Genomic DNA, 10,356 nt, shown 5'->3' with positions numbered 1-10,356 from the left:
ATTTTGAATAAAACTTTTAATTTAATATATGGATATTTTCATATCATGTGCTCAACAGCGGTTGCAGAAAACTTTAAAATAAGAATTGTTGTTACTATCAAGCTGACTCTATGCTTTCACACTATAAATGTAAACAAATTTAAAATAGTGGTTAAATTAACTAAACATATGGTAATAATAAGTAATAAAATAGTGTTTGCACAGAACATTTCATTACATTTTACAGGTTCGTTAAATTAATACTCTGCAACTTTAGTACGTAGGCTAGGTATGTTTCATGTTAGTATTACGAGACCAAAGATGGATTTTTCGCTACTTTAGCGACCATTAAGTCCTAGTCCAAAGAAGATCGGCAACCCTAAGAATGCCCATTAAAATTTGTGTACAGACGGTTGAATATTTTACCCACGAAAGCAAAACAAAAAGGCACTTTCGGATGTAGAATATTATTAGGATATAACCTATACGTTGTTGTACAAAATATCTAAAAACACTACGTGACGTAATGTAATCCTCGTATAGAATTATTTTCATTAACATTGAAGTGAAAGAATGGAGTTTGAATTGAATTTAATGTTGGATGTAAAATAAGGGACTTCAGCTAAGCTGCTAAATTTAATGCAAAATGAACACCTCTGCCAATTCACCTGCAGTGTATTAGATGGCGAGTAGATTACCTGCCTGACGGTTGCAACTCGCCCTTTCTTAGAATAATTTTAACCTAAGATTAAAGTCTTGTGATGATATTCCTAAGTTTAGATTGACTTTAACCAGTATCATGTACCAATTTTGCATCAATTTAGTATTTATGTAAATATTTGTATGGTGTGAATTCCTTTGCAACTTAAATTCAAATTCTAAACACACATGTATATTCGATACAGTCATATAATGTCAATGCTTTATTTTCAAGGCATTAAAACCACGTGCTATTTTTTTTTTTTAATTCCTTATGTATATCATCATTGGTGATAATCATAAAACTTAATTGTTTACGCTAAACTATTGCAATTTGATATTTAATACTATTGCGCACAAAATAATACGTGGCACTAACATCATATTGTAATGTCATAAAGTTTAAACCATATTATTCAGGCAGTTATAAAATAGATTTTGTGTACAAAAATCTAGCTATTTTCAATAGCACTTTAAGAAGTTTGTCTTCAGTACACATGTCCTTCACAGACAAAACTACACACAATTGTAAATTTTATATATATATATATATATATATATATATATATATATATACATTAGCCTGCTATTACAAATATAAAAAGTTCAAAAACGTTTACATACCTGGTACCAAAATTGATTTACAACTATATGGAATAAGTTCACTGCACAGTTCGGAACGCTATTTCAAGTTCAAACTACATACGAAAATGTATCTTTTAAATACTTCAAATAAGTTGGTTTGCCAGCTTGAAATATCATTTATTTTTGTAATGGCATATTATTTTTATTTAGTTACTCAGGAAATTTTGAAATTGTTTAATCTATCGTATTTTTACATTATAATGTACAATTGCAATACGGTCTTGCTTCCAGACATTTTTACCTCAGTAGAACAAAAAGTATTAAACATATATCATAAAATATAAATTTTATGATATCTTAACCAGAAACGGCAAAGAACTGCCTTACAGTACTTACTAAGAAACAATATTTATCTACGATTTCTCCGCTTCATTACATTTCAAATAGTATTAACATTGTTTCAGTGGAAAGTATTGATTTAAATCTTGGATTGAATTGATTATACTGAAATAACCCATCCAATCCTACTAATTATAACGGTTACCATCTGTGGGGTGAGAGGTCAGATAGCAAATATTTGAATATTAACAATCAATGTTACTGAGCGTCGGACCCCAGTACTAACTTAAGTAATTCTCCGGACCTTAGCACACCTCATCCGTATGAATAATTTCTCTTCTGTGTGATTAATAAAACCAAAATTCGAACTCTATTCATTCGATATATATATATATAAAAGTTATCTGAGCATCTGTCACATATGCGTTTAAATAAGCAAACTAACATATGATTGGAAGACCATATTTAAGTAATTAAGTAATTTAAGTAATTTAAGTAATGCAAGTATTTAAACGCATATGTGACAGATACGGCCAAATACAAAATTGAATCGGAAAAAAGTAAGCGCTCTGTGGTGTAATGGTAGCACATTCACCCGGCAAATGAGAGATCCGGGTTCGACTCCCGGCGGAGCAAGTACTTTTTGTGATTCAATGTTTATTGAAATTATATATATATATATATATATATATATATAATATATATATATTATACTTGTGAAATAGATACAATATTTTAAGCTCATATTAATATGCCCACCATTAGAATATCTTAGTTTCCACGATCAGAGCTCGAGTAATACAATACAGTGTATCACATATACTGCCGTATTACCTTACACGTTTTCAATAATCAGCTAAACATAATTATTGCTTCTTAAAATTGGCTTTACTTTCGCTTGGAGAAGGTGATTGAGTTCGATTGGTGACAACCTTGGTACACTTTGCCATTATCGTGTGCACACAAATCAGACCTGCCGTTTAATGACTATAAGGGCCATATTGTAAAAACAATTGTCAATTATTTCATTATATGGATATGGATAACATTAATTCATCTCAGAGAAGGATTTTAAGGGTTTGGGACACTGCTGATCTTGAATAATATGTGCAGATCTGTTAAGGGCTCGTTTTCTGTCACATGTTATGAGAAGATATTTCAAGTTTAAATAATACAAAATATTTTAATATTTGTATTTCCACAATCTACTTCAGAATCTATTTACATTTTTTAATACCAGATTAATTAAAATAATTAAATTAAATTAATAAATTAAATAAAATCTTGATTGCTGCTATATAATACTTTCTATTACTTAATTTTTACCTGTATAAATAATTTATTCACACATAAATACGCTTTCATAGGTTTTAAATACTCATAAATCCAAGTTGTCTTTCAAAATATGCACAAAATCATCCATAACAAAAATTACTAATGAATTAAAGGAAATTAAAATACTATGCAAATATACGCTGTACCGAATGACGATAACACATGGGGGTGGTGGTCGTAGTAATAAATACTCGAATTGCAAAGTTTACTTATAAGTTCCATTTAATTAATGAAACCTACAAGCACCACTTTTAGTTGGTAAATTAAATGTATGCCTTGCCACGTTGCTGCCAATTAGAGTACAAGAACTAAAAATTTATATCTGATAGGTGGGCCTAAAATATCCAATGTTCTATGGAATTATGCCTACGATATTTTACTTTATAAAACTTTAAGATTTTACTTCCCTTCGCAATATGTAGACTCACAACCCGGGCGTCGGCGTCTTGGCACGAGACATTGAAGCTGTAGTCTAAGAAAGGTTATTTCTAGTCGGTAATTACTAGAAGAGGAGTAGAAGTTATAAAAGTAGTAGCCATCTACTCAAATAATACGTGAGCTCGCCTAAAACAAATTCGCGACGGTATTAGCCATTTAATGAGACAAATAAATTTATCACGTCAATGTGCTCGTCAGAAGGACGATGCCACAAGTTGTATCCATTTCAATCAAGCAAATAAAAGATCTTCAATGGTAAGTTACTTTACTATTTACAACTTTACGTTACATTCATTTTTATATGTTTGGCATCAAAGGGCTAATTTAATAATACGAAAATATAAATTTTACTTACGGACATAGCGTGCGAGTTGAAATCGGTCACGTAGTTGGGTTGCTACGAAGGGTTACAATAAAATATTCATACGCGTGCCAATTAGGTAGGCTAGTTAGTCCGACGATAATTTAGTTCCGGAACATTGGATAAAAAATTTAATAATAATAAGTTGTACTGGCTAACTAGGTTGTGAAATGTTGCATTATATAAAATGGAACTAACTAACGGTACAACGCAATGTGAAATATCTTAATAGCTTAGCGTTAGTTAAGGAGAACGTTTTTCGCTATCAGTCTGTCTAATAATCTGCAGGTTATCTCGAATAAAAATTGTGAGTTGAGATGTTGCATAAAACTTAATTACTACAAATGCAATATCGAATTCTATGATGATTTATGTCTCTTTATGAGACATAAATATGTATAATATATTCTCCGTATAAATATTCTCTGTTATAGGGATTACGCAGTTTAATGTATAAATGACAAAAATTCGTATTGTTCATTTAAAAAACAACTAGTATGTCAAAAAATTCTACGAAAAACTGCATTCATATGAATAATCTTACAACTTTGCAACTACTATTGGGAAGAATACCCACAGTTCTAAGTAAGACAGCTTATCTTCATCGTTTTATGTTTAAAACATAGTTTGTTACCACTTAAATATCATTAATCTATTCTTATGGGATTTACAGATGTCTTTACAAAAAGTTCAATAAATGTTATAATTACCATTACTATTAGCCAATATTCTTAGCTGAACAGAGTGGGATGGATAATAAGCATGAGACATGCATAAAAACATAAGACCAAAAATGATAGATTTATACATTCCATTCAGATACTGTTTAAAGCATTCGATTTTATTTGTTCTTTATATCTAAAACTTGGTCAATTCCCTTCTTATAATGATCATGCAATAAAATGATGGCTGTAGGGTTAGCAAACTCAGGTGTGCCTAGACCTTTGTTGAACAACTTGATTAGACTTGGTTTTGCCATTAGTGTAAAGCATGTTTTCTCTTAGTCTTTATGGAAATATTCTATTAAATAGATAATTAAATATTGCACAGAAGTTATTAAATGCAAAAACAGCTTATTTAACTTTCAATTCCTTACTACATTCAGTACTACCTAATAAATTGTTAAAGTTATCCAGTTTCTTTTCATTAATAATACTCTAACTGAAACTATATTTAGCATGCCAAGTAACCATAAAGAAGTTTGCTCACCAATTTGATGTTGACCTCCATGATGAGTGCAAGCGTGATCGTTAGTATGCATATTCAAATCCCCTAAATGATCATACCCATCTTCAGTCGACGTAAGAAGCCCAAAAAACTGTTATATTACAATTATATTAAAAAACTATTGCAATGTCCGTCAGGGGAGCTATAGGCAATGCCAAAAATAATATCCTGTTCGATGAGCAAAAACCTTTGCTACGTCCATTACCGACGTTCTTTGTTTATCACTCATATAGATTTATATTACTACATGGATTTTATTTACTCGGTATAAATCACTAACTAAGTTTAGAACATTTTTATGGTTGTAGAATTCGTTTCCCTGCTCAACCCAGTGTTCACACAAAAACACACCATGTTTCTCTTTTTCCCTAAAAAAAGGCAATAAATGAAACTTAGCCTCAAAATAGTGTACATTCACAAAAATAATGTTAGTTGATTTTATAAATGGAAACACAACTACAATTTTCTCATCCTTCTCTACCCTAAAGGAGTTGACAGGCACGGAATAAAAAGCGTTTTGGGTTTACATACATAGGTCCCAAAAATATACATATTTTTTCAGTCCAAGATACATTTTGTACCCTTAGTCTTCAGTTTCTTTACTAAAATTCATCACGTCATGGGAACAAAATTTGTAAACGGGATTTTACAATTTCAACTAATTATTACTCTTCATTTTACTCAAATGGAACAATGCTTTCTTATCTTCAATTAGCATTGTCTGATGAACTTCTATAGCAACTATAACTTTATTTTTAGTGGACTTACTATCGATCCGTTCTTAAGATCGCATCTGTCATTCTTTGAGTTAACAGGGTTTCACTTAGATGGCATCTTCCCACAGACTTCAATAATACTTGCTTAAATTAGTTTCATCAAACTATTATCCTGGGTGATCTAAATTCGGTTGCTTAGTATAGACACAGATACATTTACCTAATTAATTTCATGAAATTTGCTAGGTTACATTTCACTATGTACAGCTATCGTATTTTCCTGTTATGCAGTGTGCAACCATTATAATTATGTTATTACTATCGTCAGAAATAACCTCTCAATTGCACATCGATTTTCACACTAATATCGCTATTCATAGTTTGCACATCGGATTATGTGAATAGTTCCGTAGCTATACACTCGAAAGTATCGGTACTGCTTGGCCTTGATATCGTTTTGGAAGATCTTCATTTTGTCAAGTCACTTTATTTACCCTTGTGCACTCATAATATCTTGATACTTGGTTGACGTGTTTTGTTCCATGTCGTCTGCTGATTCCGGCGTTTCTTCAAACTTCCCAAGCACATTTACTTCAATAACAGTATACTTTCTTTTACTAATGTGTACGTTGTTATTTATATGTCTACTCTCGAACTCGTATATTTTTCTCTAGAGACATGAATAACAGAGTTCTAATAATTTTAAACGTTTAAACAGCCACCAAAAGGGAATTAAATTGCATACTAAGCTGGGCAACTAATTTAAACATAATATTTACAATATAATCTTTCTTAGAAGTTTGAAACAGTTCTTGGTTATGAAAAGGTTCCTATGGAATTTAAACGTAATAAGTATCTAACAAAAACGTGTGACATTCTTATTTATGATAAAAGTAAATTAGAAGAACCATACAATTGTTATTTGATACTCATAACATATTTGTTTGAACTATCCAACCACAAACTGAAATTTTTTTGTAAAATTGCCTTTAGATGTATCTGTTTAGTTTTTACGGTTGAACTTAAACTGAAATGTCACATTTGTGCAGAACGACATATTACCATACGAAATGAGGTTCCGTTCCTCAGAGAGCCGCCTGTAACTGAACTCGGTGAAAAACAATTATTTCAAGAAATGAGATCTGTGCAAAGGTGTATTTACTTAATAAACTGCTGTCTTAAACTCCAAGCGACTATGTTTATATCTACAAAATATATTTTATGTTACATCATTTATGTCCAGAATGTTACTATTTGTGTAAGTAAAAGTACCCCAAATTTAATATGACTAATTGTGTACATTATATAAGTAATTAAATATTTAAGAATACTTTTAGTAATAACTTACTACTTACTTACTTTTATACGTCATGTTACGACATATCACTAAGGTATAGTTTTTAGTTGAAGGCAATCCCTTTTTAAGCCTTACTCTGCCCATCCGCAGACAAGGTCGAGTGTACTGATAAAAACCACTACTGTCACAGACACGATATGAACCTGTGTTACCTCTATCTCAGATCCGAAGTCCAACCACTCGGCCCTCGGCACCCCGAATACGAATTGTGAATAATCAATAAATATTCCATGGTATTAAGATGTTTATAAATAACACAGCCCTTCTTTTCTTAAAACATATTATTCTTATGTTTTTTAAGGTTCTAAACCCAAATATTACACGTATTAAGCTCTATCACCTACCATTTTTTCACATTTGCACATAAACTTATTACATTTTGTTATTTTTTGAAGAATTTATCAGTTTTTATATAGCTCAAATGTAATTGTAAAATATTTGTACTGGCTGTAGAAGAGTTGGCAGCACTGCTGAAACACATTTACTGTCCAAAAAAGGGGGATTATATTTTTCTGTTCACAGCTGATGTTTTGTTTACTGCCAACATAACCTCACTTTCTGGTTTTCAGTACTTGTGCTCAGTAAAATGTCTAGTCACGGTCGTAAGAACTCTGCTGACAGTTTTTGTTATATTTGTGGTGAGTTTGTTATTAAAATTCTCCAAAGAAACATTACACAGACTTTGTGAAAAAGGTTTATTTCTTATATTTTTGAATTGAACTTGGTGATCAGGATAAATCTTGGGCCCCGCATAAGGTATCTTATGTTTGTGTTGAAGATCTTAGAAAATGGTCAAATAATGAGAAAAAAGAGTTCAAGTTTGCTGTTCCTATGGTATGGAGGGAACCTAGAAATCACACTGATGATTGCTACTTTTGCAGTATTGATATTACTGGAAATACCTCGAAAACAAGAAGGTAATAAGATACCCTAACCTAATGTCCGCCATACGACAAGTAGGGCACAGTGTAGATTTGCCAGTCGCAGAACCTCCAGATGATATGAATTCTGTTCAAACTCTAATATGTTGTGATGTACAGTCAGAGCTAGATGAGCAAGATGATGAAGAGTTCCATTGTACTGCAGGAAATATAGAGCCTAAACTGTTTACGCAGATCGAGCTTAACGAATTGGTTAGGGATCTTGATTTAACAAAAGTGAAAGCTGAATTGCTTTGTTTAAGACTAAAAGAAAAGAACTTGTTGGCAGTTGGAACCAGCATATATTTTTATATGAAGAGAGAGAAGCAGTTTTCAATATTTTTTAAGAAGAAGGTGATTTAGTATACTGCTCAGACATTCCAGGTCTGATGAACAAAGTTCGGTGTTGAATACAAAAAATAAGACTTATGTATCTATACCTGTTGGCTATTCTGTACATATGAACGATAGCTATGGAAACCTAGAAATAGTGTTGAATATTCGGCTCATGGTTGGATGATATTTGGTGATTTGAAAGCACCATGGTCAGCAAGGTGGTATTACTAAATTTCCATGTTTCCTGTGTGAATGGGACAGTAGAGCTATGGATCAACATTGGTGCAAAAAGAACTGGCCTGTGAGGAAGTATTTAAAACCTGGCGATAAGAACATTCTCCGCAAAAACCTTGTAGATCCTAAAAACATTCTCTTACCACCTCTACGTGTAAAGTTAGGCCTCATGAAATAGTTTGTAAAAGCATTACCTAAAGATGGACTTGTTTGAAGTATCTTTGCCAAAAGTTTACAAACCTTTCAGAAGCTAAACTTAAAGAAGGCATCTTTTTAGGACCCGACATTCGAAAAATGATGTTCGATGTTACCTTTGAAACCGCAATGACGATGAATGAGAAAGAAGCATGGGTATAATTCAAGCAAGTTGTTACAAAACTCTTAGGAAATGCAAAATACCCAGCATATGGTACTATTGTAGCTACCATGTTAATGAAGTTTAAAAATTAGGATGTTTGGTGAGCCTGAAAGTTCAATTTTTGAACAGTCATCTTGATTACTTCCCGGAAAATTTGGGAGATGTTATTGAGGAGCAGGGTTAGCATTTCACCAAGATGTTAAATTGATGGAAAAACGCTACCAGGGCCGCTGGACATCAACATGTTAGGGGGACTACTGTTGGTCACGTCACCGAGAAGCTCAACATGCGACTCATCGCAGAAAAAGCTACACAAGAAGCTTCAAAGAAAAAAGAGGAATGAAGTATAAACCAATTCCACTTGACTAATGAAACATACATTACTACACTGTATCATTATTTCAGTAAACTACTGAAAAGAAAAACCATTATTGTGATTTAACATAGAATTTCTTTAATTTTACTATATACCATATAGAGATTTTAAACTATGTAACAAAACGATTACACAAAAACTATGGGAGATTTAAAAGAACTAAGACCAGATTTGGATTTATCACATAAAAAGCTATAAAAATCAACTATTAAAGTCGCGTATTACATATATAACGCGATGTTCTACTTGGTTCAGGCAGATTATACTAGTAACTGTATGACTAGACCTACAACATATTAATATTCTCTGTATTGGATAAATATCAGGATGTATTACTGAACCATTCAAATTTGCTATCAAATCCCGAAACTCAAACAAGCATCCATACACTTAACATGATAAACACGTTAGGCCTAGGCAATAAAAAGACCATTATTTCAAATTGAAAATTTTTTATCCTAGGTCCCCAGATCAAGCACATATTAATACCTTTCCGATTTAGTGTAAACCGAAAGGCTTTAGAAAAATCAAAAAAATACATAAATTAAATTAGGAGGAAACAATATTTATTTATGTTTATGCATGCGCTGGCATTGACCCACTGGTTTGCAGCAATTGCGTAGGCTTTCCATGTGTATAAGCAATTCTGGTTCGAGTAAATTATATTTTTTATGCCAATTTTGAGTTTTCCTTGTTGCCACGATCAATCAAATCTGTCAAAAATGTTTATTTATGGCCCTTGCAGTTTAATCCAGTCTTTGAACCTTACGTCTGTCAAAATGCAACTAAGCTGGGTTTCATGAGTCTTTAAATTTTTAGTAAAGTAACTTTGACTTTTATATGCGCATTGCAGTAATAACGAAGCACTGTATACTTATTATTTACAAAATTTAAAGTTAAAAGTATTTTTTACTAAGACTTTAAACTTTCTTATATGGATATTTTCATACCTCAACAGCGGTTGTAGAAAGAAATGTTTTAACAATCAAGCTTATTATATGCTTTCAAGACCATAAATTAAAAAAAAAATGAAAATAGTGGTTAAATTAACCAATAATATAGTTGTGCTGTTATAAAAAAGATTTACACAAAAGAG

The sequence above is a fragment of the Homalodisca vitripennis genome, chromosome 4 (assembly GCF_021130785.1).
Source record: "Homalodisca vitripennis isolate AUS2020 chromosome 4, UT_GWSS_2.1, whole genome shotgun sequence".
Classification (NCBI taxonomy): domain Eukaryota; kingdom Metazoa; phylum Arthropoda; class Insecta; order Hemiptera; family Cicadellidae; genus Homalodisca; species Homalodisca vitripennis.
Note: the sequence above shows the minus strand (reverse complement) of the source record.